Raw genomic sequence first — 19,367 nt, 5'->3', positions numbered from 1 at the left:
TTAATTCCATGTGCAGTAAATTATAAGTAATTTTCCAACATATTTGTCTCACGACATGGACACATGCATATGTATGGATGGAGTTACATGGCATTTTAATTCCAAAAAATTTAAAAAATATCACAAACACACGAAACCTTGGTTGATGTAATGTCACGCCACCAAGATGATGTGGTAAAAATATTGGCATGTTTGACGAAAGTTTGGGCACACACCCCTCACAAACCGAAGCAACTCACTAGAAGACTCGTGGTTTCGAGAGGGAACAATGCATGTTTGATGACGAACGGAAGATAACTTCCTCTTACGGCCTTTAATTTTTTTCTACGTGTAACGTGCACTACTAAAACTGTAATGTGAAATTTTGGAAAATTCTAGGGGTCATTTGACCTTCTAAAGACATTTAATTGCCATTTAATGTCCATAATTCGAATTTCAACTACATCTACATGCAACGGCTAACCATAACGGTTTGAAAAATCTTATTTGTGTACTTGTGTGCGAGTTAATTCCATGTGCAGTAAATTAGAAGGAATTTTCAAACATATTTGTCTCACATCATCGACACATGCATATGTATGCATGGAGTGACATGACATTTTAGTTCCAGAAAATTAAAAAAATATTGAAAAACATGAAACCTTGGTTGATGTAATTTCATGCTACCATGATGATGTGGTAAAAAAATTGGCATGTTTGACGAAAGTTTGGACACACACCCCTCAGAAACTGGAGCACCTCACTAGTAGGCTCGTGCGTTCGAGAGGGAACAATGCATGTTTGACGACGAACGGGAGATAGCTTCCTCTTACGACATTCAATTTGTTTTCTACGTCTAACATGCACTACTACAATTGTAATGTGAAATTTGGAAAAATTCTAGGCGTCAATTGACCTTTTAAAGAGATTTAAGTGATTTTCTAGCCATTTAATGACCGTAATTCAAAATTGAACTACATCTACATGCAGCGCCTAACCAAAATGGTTTGAAAAATCATATTTGTGTACTCGTATGCGAGTTAATTCCATGTGCAGTAAATTATAAGTAATTTTCCAACATATTTGTCTCACGACATGGACACATGCATATGTATGGATGGAGTTACATGGCATTTTAATTCGAAAAAATTTAAAAAATATCACAAACACATGAAACCTTGGTTGATGTAATGTCACGCCACCAAGATGATGTGGTAAAAATATTGGCATGTTTGACAAAAGTTTGGGCACACACGCCTCACAAACCAAAGCAACTCACTAGAAGGCTCGTGGTTTCGAGAGGGAACAATGCATGTTTGATGACGAACGGAAGATAACTTCCTCTTACGGCCTTTAATTTTTTTCTACGTGTAACGTGCACTACTAAAACTGTAATGTGAAATTTTGGAAAATTCTAGGGGTCATTTGACCTTCTAAAGAAATTTAATTGATTTCATAGCCATTTAATGTCCGTAATTCAAATTTCAACTACATCTACATGCAACGGCTAACCATAACGGTTTGAAAAATCTTATTTGTGTACTTGTGTGCGAGTTAATTCCATGTGTAGTAAATTATAAGGAATTTTAAAACATATTTGTCTCACATCATCGACACATGCATATGTATGCATGGAGTGACATGGCATTTTAGTTCCAGAAAATTAAAAAAATATTGAAAAACATGAAACCTTGGTTGATGTAATGTCATGCCACCATGATGATGTGGTAAAAAAATTGGCATGTTTGAAGAAAGTTTGGACACACACCCCTCACAAACTGGAGCACCTCACTATTAGGCTCGTGCGTTCGTGAGGGAACAATGCATGTTTGATGACGAACGGGAGATAGCTTCCTCTTACGACCTTCAATTTGTTTTCTACGTCTAACATGCACTACTACAATTGTAATGTGAAATTTTGAAAAATTCAAGGCGTCAATTGACCTTTTAAAGACATTTAAGTGATTTTCTAGCCATTTAATGACCATAATTCAAATTTGAACTACATCTACATGCAGCGCCTAACCAAAATAGTTTGAAAAATCGTATTTGTGTACTCGTATGTGAGTTAATTCCATGTGCAGTAAATTATAAGGAATTTTCAAACATATTTGCCTCACGACATGGACACATGCATATGTATGCATGGAGTGACATGGCATTTTAATTCCAAAAAATTTAAAAAATATCACAAACACATGAAACCTTGGTTGATGTAATGTCATGCCACCAAGATGATGTGGTCAAAAAATTGGCATGTTTGACGAAAGTTTGGGCACACACCCCTCACAAACCGAAGCAACTCACTAGAAGACTCGTGGTTTCGAGAGGGAACAATGCATGTTTGATGACGAACGGAAGATAACTTCCTCTTACGGCCTTTAATTTTTTTCTACGTGTAACGTGCACTACTAAAACTGTAATGTGAAATTTTGGAAAATTCTAGGGGTCATTTGACCTTCTAAAGACATTTAATTGCCATTTAATGTCCATAATTCGAATTTCAACTACATCTACATGCAACGGCTAACCATAACGGTTTGAAAAATCTTATTTGTGTACTTGTGTGCGAGTTAATTCCATGTGCAGTAAATTAGAAGGAATTTTCAAACATATTTGTCTCACATCATCGACACATGCATATGTATGCATGGAGTGACATGACATTTTAGTTCCAGAAAATTAAAAAAATATTGAAAAACATGAAACCTTGGTTGATGTAATTTCATGCTACCATGATGATGTGGTAAAAAAATTGGCATGTTTGACGAAAGTTTGGACACACACCCCTCAGAAACTGGAGCACCTCACTAGTAGGCTCGTGCGTTCGAGAGGGAACAATGCATGTTTGATGACGAACGGGAGATAGCTTCCTCTTACGACATTGAATTTGTTTTCTACGTCTAACATGCACTACTACAATTGTAATGTGAAATTTGGAAAAATTCTAGGCGTCAATTGACCTTTTAAAGAGATTTAAGTGATTTTCTAGCCATTTAATGACCGTAATTCAAAATTGAACTACATCTACATGCAGCGCCTAACCAAAATGGTTTGAAAAATCATATTTGTGTACTCGTATGCGAGTTAATTCCATGTGCAGTAAATTATAAGTAATTTTCCAACATATTTGTCTCACGACATGGACACATGCATATGTATGGATGGAGTTACATGGCATTTTAATTCGAAAAAATTTAAAAAATATCACAAACACATGAAACCTTGGTTGATGTAATGTCACGCCACCAAGATGATGTGGTAAAAATATTGGCATGTTTGACAAAAGTTTGGGCACACACGCCTCACAAACCAAAGCAACTCACTAGAAGGCTCGTGGTTTCGAGAGGGAACAATGCATGTTTGATGACGAACGGAAGATAACTTCCTCTTACGGCCTTTAATTTTTTTCTACGTGTAACGTGCACTACTAAAACTGTAATGTGAAATTTTGGAAAATTCTAGGGGTCATTTGACCTTCTAAAGAAATTTAATTGATTTCATAGCCATTTAATGTCCGTAATTCAAATTTCAACTACATCTACATGCAACGGCTAACCATAACGGTTTGAAAAATCTTATTTGTGTACTTGTGTGCGAGTTAATTCCATGTGTAGTAAATTATAAGGAATTTTAAAACATATTTGTCTCACATCATCGACACATGCATATGTATGCATGGAGTGACATGGCATTTTAGTTCCAGAAAATTAAAAAAATATTGAAAAACATGAAACCTTGGTTGATGTAATGTCATGCCACCATGATGATGTGGTAAAAAAATTGGCATGTTTGAAGAAAGTTTGGACACACACCCCTCACAAACTGGAGCACCTCACTATTAGGCTCGTGCGTTCGTGAGGGAACAATGCATGTTTGATGACGAACGGGAGATAGCTTCCTCTTACGACCTTCAATTTGTTTTCTACGTCTAACATGCACTACTACAATTGTAATGTGAAATTTTGAAAAATTCAAGGCATCAATTGACCTTTTAAAGACATTTAAGTGATTTTCTAGCCATTTAATGACCATAATTCAAATTTGAACTACATCTACATGCAGCGCCTAACCAAAATGGTTTGAAAAATCATATTTGTGTACTCGTATGTGAGTTAATTCCATGTGCAGTAAATTATAAGGAATTTTCAAACATATTTGCCTCACGACATGGACACATGCATATGTATGCATGGAGTGACATGGCATTTTAATTCCAAAAAATTTAAAAAATATCACAAACACATGAAACCTTGGTTGATGTAATGTCATGCCACCAAGATGATGTGGTCAAAAAATTGGCATGTTTGACGAAAGTTTGGGCACACACCCCTCACAAACCGGAGCAACTCACTAGAAGGCTCGTGGTTCCGAGAGGGAACAATGCAAGTTTGATGAGGAACGGAAGATAACTTCCTATTACGGCCTTTAATTTTTTTCTATGTCTAACATGCACTACTACAACTGTAATGTGAATTTTTGGAAAATTCTAGGGGGTCATTTGACCTTTTAAAGGCATTTAAGTGATTTTTTGGCCATTTAATGACCGTAATTCAAATTTGAACTACATCTACATGCAGCGCCTAACCAAAATGGTTTGAAAAATCATATTTGTGTACTCGTATGTGAGTTAATTCCATGTGCAGTAAATTATAAGTAATTTTCCAACATATTTGCCTCACGACATGGACACATGCATATGTATGGATGGAGTGACATGGCATTTTAATTCCAAAATTTTAAAAAATATCACAAACACATGAAACCTTGGTTGATGTAATGTCACGCCACCAAGATGATGTGGTAAAAATATTGGCATGTTTGACGAAAGTTTGAGCACACACCCCTCACAAACCGAAGCAACTCACTAGAAGGCTCGTGGTTTTGAGAGGGAACAATGCATGTTTGATGACGAACGGAAGATAACTTCCTCTTACGGCCTTTAATTTTTTTCTACGTGTAACGTGCACTACTAAAACTGTAATGTGAAATTTTGGAAAATTCTAGGGGTCATTTGACCTTCTAAAGACATTTAATTGATTTCATAGCCATTTAATGTCCGTAATTCAAATTTCAACTACATCTACATGCAACGGCTAACCATAACGGTTTGAAAAATCTTATTTGTGTACTTGTGTGCGAGTTAATTCCATGTGTAGTAAATTGTAAGGAATTTTCAAACATATTTGTCTCACATCATCGACACATGCATATGTATGCATGGAGTGACATGACATTTTAGTTCCAGAAAATTAAAAAAATATAGAAAAACATGAAACCTTGGTTGATGTAATTTCATGCTACCATGATGATGTGGTAAAAAAATTGGCATGTTTGACGAAAGTTTGGACACACACCCCTCAGAAACTGGAGCACCTCACTAGTAGGCTCGTGCGTTCGAGAGGGAACAATGCATGTTTGATGACGAACGGGAGATAGCTTCCTCTTACGACATTGAATTTGTTTTCTACGTCTAACATGCACTACTACAATTGTAATGTGAAATTTGGAAAAATTCTAGGCGTCAATTGACCTTTTAAAGAGATTTAAGTGATTTTCTAGCCATTTAATGACCGTAATTCAAAATTGAACTACATCTACATGCAGCGCCTAACCAAAATGGTTTGAAAAATCATATTTGTGTACTCGTATGCGAGTTAATTCCATGTGCAGTAAATTATAAGTAATTTTCCAACATATTTGTCTCACGACATGGACACATGCATATGTATGGATGGAGTTACATGGCATTTTAATTCGAAAAAATTTAAAAAATATCACAAACACATGAAACCTTGGTTGATGTAATGTCACGCCACCAAGATGATGTGGTAAAAATATTGGCATGTTTGAGAAAAGTTTGGGCACACACCCCTCACAAACCAAAGCAACTCACTAGAAGGCTCGTGGTTTCGAGAGGGAACAATGCATGTTTGATGACGAACGGAAGATAACTTCCTCTTACGGCCTTTAATTTTTTTCTACGTGTAACTTGCACTACTAAAACTGTAATGTGAAATTTTGGAAAATTCTAGGGGTCATTTGACCTTCTAAAGAAATTTAATTGATTTCATAGCCATTTAATGTCCGTAATTCAAATTTCAACTACATCTACATGCAACGGCTAACCATAACGGTTTGAAAAATCTTATTTGTGTACTTGTGTGCGAGTTAATTCCATGTGTAGTAAATTATAAGGAATTTTAAAACATATTTGTCTCACATCATCGACACATGCATATGTATGCATGGAGTGACATGGCATTTTAGTTCCAGAAAATTAAAAAAATATTGAAAAACATGAAACCTTGGTTGATGTAATGTCATGCCACCATGATGATGTGGTAAAAAAATTGGCATGTTTGAAGAAAGTTTGGACACACACCCCTCACAAACTGGAGCACCTCACTATTAGGCTCGTGCGTTCGTGAGGGAACAATGCATGTTTGATGACGAACGGGAGATAGCTTCCTCTTACGACCTTCAATTTGTTTTCTACGTCTAGCATGCACTACTACAATTGTAATGTGAAATTTTGAAAAATTCAAGGCATCAATTGACCTTTTAAAGACATTTAAGTGATTTTCTAGCCATTTAATGACCATAATTCAAATTTGAACTACATCTACATGCAGCGCCTAACCAAAATGGTTTGAAAAATCGTATTTGTGTACTCGTATGTGAGTTAATTCCATGTGCAGTAAATTATAAGGAATTTTCAAACATATTTGCCTCACGACATGGACACATGCATATGTATGCATGGAGTGACATGGCATTTTAATTCCAAAAAATTTAAAAAATATCACAAACACATGAAACCTTGGTTGATGTAATGTCATGCCACCAAGATGATGTGGTCAAAAAATTGGCATGTTTGACGAAAGTTTGGGCACACACCCCTCACAAACCGGAGCAACTCACTAGAAGGCTCGTGGTTCCGAGAGGGAACAATGCAAGTTTGATGAGGAACGGAAGATAACTTCCTCTTACGGCCTTTAATTTTTTTCTATGTCTAACATGCACTACTACAACTGTAATGTGAATTTTTGGAAAATTCTAGGGGGTCATTTGACCTTTTAAAGGCATTTAAGTGATTTTCTGGCCATTTAATGACCGTAATTCAAATTTGAACTACATCTACATGCAGCGCCTAACCAAAATGGTTTGAAAAATCATATTTGTGTACTCGTATGTGAGTTAATTCCATGTGCAGTAAATTATAAGTAATTTTCCAACATATTTGCCTCACGACATGGACACATGCATATGTATGGATGAAGTGACATGGCATTTTAATTCCAAAATTTTAAAAAATATCACAAACACATGAAACCTTGGTTGATGTAATGTCACGCCACCAAGATGATGTGGTAAAAATATTGGCATGTTTGACGAAAGTTTGAGCACACACCCCTCACAAACCGAAGCAACTCACTAGAAGGCTCGTGGTTTCGAGAGGGAACAATGCATGTTTGATGACGAACGGAAGATAACTTCCTCTTACGGCCTATAATTTTTTTCTACGTGTAACGTGCACTACTAAAACTGTAATGTGAAATTTTGGAAAATTCTAGGGGTCATTTGACCTTCTAAAGACATTTAATTGATTTCATAGCCATTTAATGTCCGTAATTCAAATTTCAACTACATCTAGATGCAACGGCTAACCATAACGGTTTGAAAAATCTTATTTGTGTACTTGTGTGCGAGTTAATTCCATGTGTAGTAAATTGTAAGGAATTTTCAAACATATTTGTCTCACATCATCGACACATGCATATGTATGCATGGAGTGACATGACATTTTAGTTCCAGAAAATTAAAAAAATATTGAAAAACATGAAACCTTGGTTGATGTAATTTCATGCCACCATGATGATGTGGTAAAAAAATTGGCATGTTTGACGAAAGTTTGGACACACACCCCTCACAAACTGGAGCACCTCACTAGTAGGCTCGTGCGTTCGAGAGGGAACAATGCATGTTTGATGACGAACGGGAGATAGCTTCCTCTTACGACCTTCAATTTGTTTTCTACGTCTAACATGCACTACTACAATTGTAATGTGAAATTTTGGAAAATTCTAGGGGTCATTTGACCTTCTAAAGACATTTAATTGCCATTTAATGTCCATAATTTGAATTTCAACTACATCTACATGCAACGGCTAACCATAACGGTTTGAAAAATCTTATTTGTGTACTTGTGTGCGAGTTAATTCCATGTGCAGTAAATTAGAAGGAATTTTCAAACATATTTGTCTCACATCATCGACACATGCATATGTATGCATGGAGTGACATGACATTTTAGTTCCAGAAAATTAAAAAAATATTGAAAAACATGAAACCTTGGTTGATGTAATTTCATGCTACCATGATGATGTGGTAAAAAAATTGGCATGTTTGACGAAAGTTTGGACACACACCCCTCAGAAACTGGAGCACCTCACTAGTAGGCTCGTGCGTTCGAGAGGGAACAATGCATGTTTGATGACGAACGGGAGATAGCTTCCTCTTACGACCTTCAATTTGTTTTCTACGTCTAACATGCACTACTACAATTGTAATGTGAAATTTGGAAAAATTCTAGGCGTCAATTGACCTTTTAAAGAGATTTAAGTGATTTTCTAGCCATTTAATGACCGTAATTCAAAATTGAACTACATCTACATGCAGTGCCTAACCAAAATGGTTTGAAAAATCATATTTGTGTACTCGTATGCGAGTTAATTCCATGTGCAGTAAATTATAAGTAATTTTCCAACATATTTGTCTCACGACATGGACACATGCATATGTATGGATGGAGTTACATGGCATTTTAATTCGAAAAACTTTAAAAAATATCACAAACACATGAAACCTTGGTTGATGTAATGTCACGCCACCAAGATGATGTGGTAAAAATATTGGCATGTTTGACAAAAGTTTGGGCACACACCCCTCACAAACCAAAGCAACTCACTAGAAGGCTCGTGGTTTCGAGAGGGAACAATGCATGTTTGATGACGAACGGAAGATAACTTCCTCTTACGGCCTTTAATTTTTTTCTACGTGTAACGTGCACTACTAAAACTGTAATGTGAAATTTTGGAAAATTCTAGGGGTCATTTGACCTTCTAAAGAAATTTAATTGATTTCATAGCCATTTAATGTCCGTAATTCAAATTTCAACTACATCTACATGCAACGGCTAACCATAACGGTTTGAAAAATCTTATTTGTGTACTTGTGTGCGAGTTAATTCCATGTGTAGTAAATTATAAGGAATTTTAAAACATATTTGTCTCACATCATCGACACATGCATATGTATGCATGGAGTGACATGGCATTTTAGTTCCAGAAAATTAAAAAAATATTGAAAAACATGACACCTTGGTTGATGTAATTCCATGCCACCATGATGATGTGGTAAAAAAATTGGCATGTTTGAAGAAAGTTTGGACACACACCCCTCACAAACTGGAGCACCTCACTATTAGGCTCGTGCGTTCGTGAGGGAACAATGCATGTTTGATGACGAACGGGAGATAGCTTCCTCTTACGACCTTCAATTTGTTTTCTACGTCTAACATGCACTACTACAATTGTAATGTGAAATTTTGAAAAATTCAAGGCGTCAATTGACCTTTTAAAGACATTTAAGTGATTTTCTAGCCATTTAATGACCATAATTCAAATTTGAACTACATCTACATGCAGCGCCTAACCAAAATGGTTTGAAAAATCGTATTTGTGTACTCGTATGTGAGTTAATTCCATGTGCAGTAAATTATAAGGAATTTTCAAACATATTTGCCTCACGACATGGACACATGCATATGTATGCATGGAGTGACATGGCATTTTAATTCCAAAAAATTTAAAAAATATCACAAACACATGAAACCTTGGTTGATGTAATGTCATGCCACCAAGATGATGTGGTCAAAAAATTGGCATGTTTGACGAAAGTTTGGGCACACACCCCTCACAAACCGGAGCAACTCACTAGAAGGCTCGTGGTTCCGAGAGGGAACAATGCAAGTTTGATGAGGAACGGAAGATAACTTCCTCTTACGGCCTTTAATTTTTTTCTATGTCTAACATGCACTACTACAACTGTAATGTGAATTTTTGGAAAATTCTAGGGGGTCATTTGACCTTTTAAAGGCATTTAAGTGATTTTCTGGCCATTTAATGACCGTAATTCAAATTTGAACTACATCTACATGCAGCGCCTAACCAAAATGGTTTGAAAAATCATATTTGTGTACTCGTATGCGAGTTAATTCCATGTGCAGTAAATTATAAGTAATTTTCCAACATATTTGTCTCACGACATGGACACATGCATATGTATGGATGGAGTTACATGGCATTTTAATTCCAAAAAATTTAAAAAATATCACAAACACATGAAACCTTGGTTGATGTAATGTCACGCCACCAAGATGATGTGGTAAAAATATTGGCACGTTTGACGAAAGTTTGGGCACACACCCCTCACAAGCCGAAGCAACTCACTAGAAGGCTCGTGGTTTCGAGAGGGAACAATGCATGTTTGATGAGGAACGGAAGATAACTTCCTCTTACGGCCTTCAATTTTTTTCTACGTGTAACGTGCACTACTACAACTGTAATGTGAATTTTTAGAAAATTCTAGGGGGTAATTTGACCTTTTAAAGGCATTTAAGTGATTTTCTAGCCATTTAATGACCGTAATTCAAATTTGAACTACATCTACATGCAGCGCCTAACCAAAATGGTTTGAAAAATCATATTTGTGTACTCGTATGCGAGTTAATTCCATGTGCAGTAAATTATAAGTACTTTTCCAACATATTTGTCTCACGACATGGACACATGCATATGTATGGATGGAGTTAGATGGCATTTTAATTCCAAAAAATTTAAAAAATATCACAAACACATGAAACCTTGGTTGATGTAATGTCACGCCACCAAGATGATGTGGTAAAAATATTAGCATGTTTGACGAAAGTTTGGGCACACACCCCTCACAAACCGAAGCAACTCACTAGAAGGCTCGTGGTTTCGAGAGGGAACAATGCATGTTTGATGACGAACGGAAGATAACTTCCTCTTACGGCCTTTAATTTTTTTCTACGTGTAACGTGCACTACTAAAACTGTAATGTGAAATTTTGGAAAATTCTAGGGGTCATTTGACCTTCTAAAGACATTTAATTGATTTCATAGCCATTTAATGTCCGTAATTCAAATTTCAACTACATCTACATGCAACGGCTAACCATAACGGTTTGAAAAATCTTATTTGCGTACTTGTGTGCGAGTTAATTCCATGTGCAGTAAATTAGAAGGAATTTTCAAACATATTTGTCTCACATCATCGACACATGCATATGTATGCATGGAGTGACATGGCATTTTAGTTCCAGAAAATTAAAAAAATATTGAAAAACATGAAACCTTGGTTCATGTAATTTCTTGCCACCATGATGATGCGGTAAAAAAATTGGCATGTTTGACGAAAGTTTGGACACACACCCCTCACAAACTGGAGCACCTCACTATTAGGCTCGTGCGTCCGAGAGGGAACAATGCATGTTTGATGACGAACGGGAGATAGCTTCCTCTTATGACCTTCAATTTGTTCTCTACGTCTAACATGCACTACTACAATTGTAATGTGAAATTTTGAAAAATTCTAGGCGTCAATTGACCTTTTAAAGACATTTAAGTGATTTTCTAGCCATTTAATGATCGTAATTCAAATTTGAACTACATCTACATGCAGCGCCTAACCAAAATGGTTTCAAAAATCATATTTGTGTATTCGTATGTGAGTTAATTCCATGTGCAGTAAATTATAAGGAATTTTCAAACATATTTGCCTCACGACATGGACACATGCATATGTATGCATGGAGTGACATGGCATTTTAATTCCAAAAAAATTAAAAAATATCAGAAACACATGAAACCTTGGTTGATGTAATGTCACGCCACCAAGATGATGTGGTAAAAAAATTGGCTTGTTTGACGAAAGTTTGGGCACACACCCATGACAAACCGGAGCAACTCACTAGAAGGCTTGTGGTTTCGAGAGGGAACAATGCATGTTTGATGACGAACGGAAGATAACTTCCTCTTACAGCCTTCAATTTTTTTTCTACGTGTAACATGCACTACTACTACTGTAATGTGAAATTTTGTAAAATTCTAGGGGTCATTTGACCTTCTAAAGACATTTAATTGATTTTCTGATCATTTATTGTCCGTAATTCAAATTTCAACTACATCTACATGCAATGGCTAGCCATAACGGTTTGAAAAATCATATTTGTGTACTTGTGTGCGAGTTAATTCCATGTGAAGTAAATTAGAAGGAAATTTCAAACATATTTGTCTCACGACATGGACACATGCATATGTATGCATGGAGTGTCATGGCATTGTAATTCTAGAAAATTAAAGAAAAATCAAAAACACATGAAACCTTGGTTGATGTAATTTCATGCCACCAATATGATGTGGTAAAAAAATTGGCATGTTTGACAAAAGTTTGGACACACACCCCTCAGAAACTGGAGCAACGAGAGGGAACAATGCATGTTTGCTGACGAACGGGAGATAGCTTCCTCTTATGGCTTTAATTTTTTTCTATGTCTAACATGCACTACTACAACTGTAATGTGAAATTTTGAAAAATTCTAGGCGTCATTTGACCTTTTAAAGACATTTAAGTGATTTTCTAGCCATTTAATGACCGTAATTCAAATTTGAACTACATCTACATGCAGCGCCTAACCAAAATGGTTTGAAAAATCGTATTTGTGTACTCGTATGCGAGTTAATTCGATGTGCAGTAAATTATAAGGTATTTTCAAACATATTTGTCTCACGACATGAACACATGCATTTGTATGCATGGAGTGACATGGCATTTTAACTCCAAAAAATGTAAAAAATATCACAAACACATGAAACCTTGGTTGATGTAATGTCATGCCACCAAGATGATGAGGTAAAAAATTGGCATGTTTGATGAAAGTTTGGGCACACACCCCTCACAAACCGGAGCAACTCACTAGAAGGCTCGTGGTTCCGAGAGGGAACAATGCATTTTGATGACAAACGGAAGATAACTTCCTCTTAAGGCCTTCAATTTTTTTCTACGTGTAACGTGCATTACTACAACAGTAATGTGAGATTTTGGAAAATTCTAGGGGTCATTTGACCTTCTAAAGACATTCAATTGATTTTCTAGCCATTTAATGTTCGTGATTGAAATTTCAACTACATCTACATGCAACGGCTAACCATAACGGTTTGAAAAATCATATTTGTGTACTCGTATGCGAGTTAATTCCATGTACAGTAAATTATAAGGAAGTTTCAAACATATTTGTCTCATGACATGGACACATTCATATGTATCCGTGGAGTGACATGGAATTTTAATTCCAAAAAATATAAAAAATATCACAAACAGATGAAACCTTGGTTGATGTAATGTCATGCCACCAAGATGATGTGGTTAAAAAATTGGCATGTTTGACGAAAGTTTGGCACACACACCTCACAAACCGGAGCAACTCACTAGAAGGCTCGTGGTTCCGAGAGGGAACAATGCATGTTTGATGACGAACGGAAGATAACTTCCTCTTACGGCCTTCAATTTTTTTCTACGTGTAACGTGCATTACTACAACTGTGATGTGAGATTTTGGAAAATTCTAGGGGTCATTTGACCTTCTAAAGACATTTAATTGATTTTCTAGCCATTTAATGTCCGTAATTCAAATTTCAACTACATCTACATGCAACGGCTAACCATAACGGTTTGAAAAATCATATTTGTGTACTTGTGTGCGAGTTAATTCCATGTGAAGTAAATTAGAAGGAAATTTCAAACATATTTGTCTCACGACATGGACACATGCATATGTATGCATGGAGTGTCATGGCATTGTAATTCCAGAAAATTAAAGAAAAATCAAAAACACATGAAACCTTGGTTGATGTAATGTCATGCCACCAAAATAATGTGGTAAAAAAATTGGCATGTTTGATGAAAGTTTGGGCACACACCCCTCACAAACCGGAGCAACTCACTAGAAGGCTCGTGGTTCCGAGAGGGAACAATGCATGTTTGATGACGAACGGAAGATAACTTTCTCTTACGGCCTTCAATTTTCTTCTACGTGTAACTTGCACTACTACAACTGTAATGTGAGATTTTGGAAAATTCTAGGCGTCATTTTACCGTTTAAAGACATTTAAGTGATTTTCTAGCCATTTAATGACCGTAATTCAAATTTGAACTACATCTACATGCAGCGCCTAACAGAAGTGGTTTGAAAAATCGTATTTGTGTACTCGTATGCGAGTTAATTCCATGTGCTGCAAATTATAAGGAATTTTCAAACATATTGGTCTCACGACATGGACACATGCATATCTATGCATGGAGTGACATGGCATTTTAATTCCAGAAAATTTAAAAAATATCAGAAACACATGAAACCTTGGTTGATGTAATGTCATGCCACCAAGTTGATGTGGTGAAAAATTGGCATGTTTGATGAAAGTTTGGGCACACACCCCTCACAAACCGGAGCAACTCACTAGAAGGCTCGTGGTTCCGAGAGGGAACAATGCATTTTGATGACGAACGGAAGATAACTTCCTCTTACGGCCTTCAATTTTTTTCTACCTATAACGTGCATTACTACAACTGAAATGTGAGATTTTGGAATATTCTAGGGGTCATTTGACCTTCTAAAGACATTTAATTGATTTTCTAGCCATTTAATGTCCGTAATTCAAATTTCAACTACATCTACATGCAACGGCTAACCATAACGGTTTGAAAAATCATATTTGTGTACTTGTGTGCGAGTTAATTCCATGTGAAGTAAATTAGAAGGAAATTTCAAACATATTTCTCACACGACATGGAAACATGCATATGTATGCATGGAGTGTCATGGCATTGTAATTCCAAAAAATTAAAGAAAAATCAAAAACACATGAAACCTTGGTTGATGTAATGCCATGCCACCAAAATAATGTGGTCAAAAAATTGGCATGTTTGACGAAAGTTTGGGCACACACCCCTCATAAACCGGAGCAACTCACTAGAAGGCTCGTTCTTCCGAGAGGGAACAATGCATGTTTGATGACGAACGGAAGATAACTTCCTCTTACGGCCTTCAATTTTTTTCTACGTGTAACGTGCATTACTACAACTGTAATGTGAGATTTTGGAATATTCTAGGGGTCATTTGACCTTCTAAAGACATTTAATTGATTTTCTAGCCATTTAATGTCCGTAATTCAAATTTCAACTACATCTACATGCAACGGCTAACCATAACGGTTTGAAAAATAATATTTGTGTGCGAGTTATTTCCATGTGAAGTAAATTAGAAGGAAATTTCAAACATATTTGTCTCACGACATGGAAACATGCATATATATGCACGGAGTGTGATGGCATTGTAATTCCAGAAAATTAAAGAAAAATCGAAAACACATGAAACCTTGGTCGATGTAATGTCATGCCACCAAAATGATGTGGTCAAAAAATTGGCATGTTTGACGAAAGTTTGGACACACACCCCTCACAAACTGGAGCAACTCACTAGAAGGCTCATGCTTCCGAGAGGGAACAATGCATGTTTGATGACGAACGGGAGATAGCTTCCACTTATGGCCTTCAATTTATTTCTATGTCTAACATGCACTACTAAAACTGTAAGTGAAATTTTGGAAAATTCTAGGCGTCATTTGACCTTTTAAGGACATTTAAGTGATTTTCTAGCCATTTAATGACTGTAATTCAAATTTGAACTACATCTAAATGCAGCGCCTAACCAAAATGGTTTGAAAAATCGTATTTGTGTACTCATATGCGAGTTAATTCCATGTATAGTAAATTATAAGGAATTTTCAAACATATTTGTCTCATGACATGCACACATGCATATGTATGCATGGAGTTATATGGCATTTTAATTCCAAAAAATATGAAAAATATCACAAACACATGAAACCTTGGTTGATATAATGTCATGCCACCAAGATGATGTGGTAAAAAAATTGGCATGTTTGATGAACGTTTGGACACACACCCCTCACAAACCGGAGCAACTCACTACAGGGCTCGTGGTTCCGAGAGGGAACAATGCATGTTTGATGACGAACGGGAGATAGCTTCCACTTACGGCCTTCAATTTTTTTCTACATCTAACATGCACTAATACAACTGTAATGTGAAATTTCGGAAAATTCTAGGCGTCATTTGACCTTTTAAGTACATTTAAGTGATTTTCTAGCCATTTAATGACCGTAATTATTTTTGAACTACATCTAAATGCAGCGCCTAACCAAAATGGTTTGAAAAATCGTATTTGTGTACTAGTATGCGAGTTAATTCCATGTGCAGTAAATTATAAGGAATTTTCAAACATATTTGTCTCATGACATGGACACATGCATATGTATGCATGGACTGACATGGCATTTTAATTCCAAAAAATTTAAAAAATATCACAAACACATGAAACCTTGGTTGATGTAATGTCATGCCACCAAGATGATGTGGTAAAAAAATTGGCATGTTTGACGAAAGTTTGGCACACACCCCTCACAAACCGGAGCAACTCACTAGAAGGCTCGTGGTTCCGAGAGGGAACAATGCATGTTTGATGACGAACGGAAGATAACTTCCTCTTACGGCCTTCAATTTTTTCTACGTGTAACATGCATTACTACAACTGTAATGTGAGATTTTGGAAAATTCTAGGGGTCATTTGACCTTCTAAAGACATTTAATTGATTTTCTAGCCATTTAATGTCCATAATTGAAATTTCAACTACATCTACATGCAATGGCTAACCATAACGGTTTGAAAAATCATATTTGTGTACTTGTGTGCTAGTTAATTCCATGTGAAGTAAATTAGAAGGAAATTTCAAACATATTTGTCTCACGAGATGGAAACATGCATATGTATGCATGGAGTGTCATGGCATTGTAGTTCCAAAAATTTAAGAAAAATATAAAACACATGAAACCTTGGTTGATGTAATGTCATGCCACCAAAATAATGTGGTCAAAAAATTGGCATGTTTGACGAAACTTTGGACACACACCCGTCACAAACCGGAGCAACTCACTAGAAGCCTCGTGCTTCCGAGAGGGAACAATGCATGTTTGATGACGAACGGGAGATAGCTTCCACTTACGGCCTTCAATTTTTTTCTACATCTAACATGCACTACTACAACTGTAGTGTGAAATTTTGGAAAATTCTAGGCGTCATTTGACCTTTTAAGGACATTTAAGTGATTTTGTAGCCATTTAATGACCGTAAGTCAAATTTGAACTACATCTAAATGCAGCGCCTAACCAAAATGGTTTGAAAAATCGTATTTGTGTACTCGTATGCGAGTTAATTCCATGTGCAGTAAATTATAAGGAATTTTCAAACATATTTGTCTCATGACATGGACACATGCATATGTATGCATGGACTGACATGGCATTTTAATTCCAAAAAATTTTGAAAATATCACAAACACATGAAACCTTGGTTGATGTAATGTCATGCCACCAAGATGATGTGGTAAAAAAATTGGCATGTTTGACGAAAGTTTGGCACACACCCCTCACAAACCGGAGCAACTCACTAGAAGGCTCGTGGTTCCGACATGGAAAAATGCATGTTTGATGACAAACGGAAGATAACTTCCTCTTACGGCCTTCAATTTTTTTCTACGTGTAACATGCATTACTACAACTATAATGTGAGATTTTGGAAAATTCTACTCGTCATTTGACCTTCTAAAGACATTTAATTGATTTTCTAGCCATTTAATGTCCATAATTCAAATTTCAACTACATCTACATGCAACGGCTAACCATAGAGGTTTGAAAAATCATATTTGTGTACTTGTGTGCTAGTTAATTCCATGTGAAGTAAATTAGAAGGAAATTTCAAACATATTTGTCTCACGACATGGAAACATGCATATGTATGCATGGAGTGTCATGGCATTGTAATTCCAAAAATTTAAGAAAAATAAAAAACACATGAAACCTTGGTTGATGTAATGTCATGCCACCAAAATAATGTGGTCAAAAAATTGGCATGTTTGACGAAACTTTGGACACACACCCCTCACAAACCAGAGCAACTCACTAGAAGGCTCGTGCTTCCGAGAGGGAACAATGCATGTTTGATGACGAACGGGAGATAGCTTCCACTTACGGCCTTCAATTTTTTTCTACATCTAACATGCACTACTACAACTGTAGTGTGAAATTTTGGAAAATTCTAGGTGTCATTTGTCCTTTTAAGGACATTTAAGTGATTTTCTAGCCATTTAATGACCGTAATTCAAATTTGAACTACATCTAAATGCAGCGCCTAACCAAAATGGTTTGAAAAATCGTATTTGTGTACTTGTATGCGAGTTAATTCCATGTGAAGTAAATTATAAGGAATTTTCAAACATATTTGTCTCATGACATGGACACATGCATATGTATGCATGGACTGACAAGGCATTTTAATTCCAAAAAATTTAAAAAATATCACAAACACATGGAACCTTGGTAGATGTAATGTCATGCCACCAAGATGATGTGGTAAAAAAATTGGCATGTTTGAATAAAGTTTGGGAACACACCCCTGACAAACTGGAGCAACTCACTAGAAGGCTCGTGGTTCTGATAGGGAACAATGTATGTTTGATGACGAACGGAAGATAACTTTCTCTTATGGCGTTCAATTTTTTTCTACGTGTAACATGCACTACTACAACTGTAATGTGAAATTTTGGAAAATTCTAGGGGTCATTTGACCTTCTAAAGACAGTTAATTGATTTCATAGCCATTTAATGTCCGTAATTCAAATTTCAACTACATCTACATGCAACGGCTAACCATAACGGTTTGAAAAATCTTATTTGTGTACTTGTGTGCGAGTTAATTCCATGTGCAGTAAATTAGAAGCAATTTTCAAACATATTTGTCTCACGACATCGACACATGCATATGTATGCAAGGAGTGACATGGCATTTTAGTTCCAAAAAATTTAAAAAAATATTAGAAAAACATGAAACCTTGGTTGATGTAATTTCATGCCACCAAGATGATGTGTTAAAAAAATTGGCATGTTTGACGAAAGTTTGGACACACACCACTCACAACCTGGAGCAACTCACTAGAAGGCTCGTGCGTCCGAGAGGGAACAATGCATGTTTGCTGACGAACGGGAGATAGCTTCCTCTTACGGCCTTCAATTGTTTTCTACGTCTAACGTGCACTACTACAACTGTAATGTGAAATTTTTGAAAAATTCTAGGCGTCATTTGACCTTTTAAAGACATTTAAGTGATTT

Source organism: Triticum aestivum, chromosome 2A (assembly GCF_018294505.1).
Source record: "Triticum aestivum cultivar Chinese Spring chromosome 2A, IWGSC CS RefSeq v2.1, whole genome shotgun sequence".
NCBI classification, from domain to species: Eukaryota; Viridiplantae; Streptophyta; class Magnoliopsida; order Poales; family Poaceae; genus Triticum; species Triticum aestivum.
Note: the sequence above shows the minus strand (reverse complement) of the source record.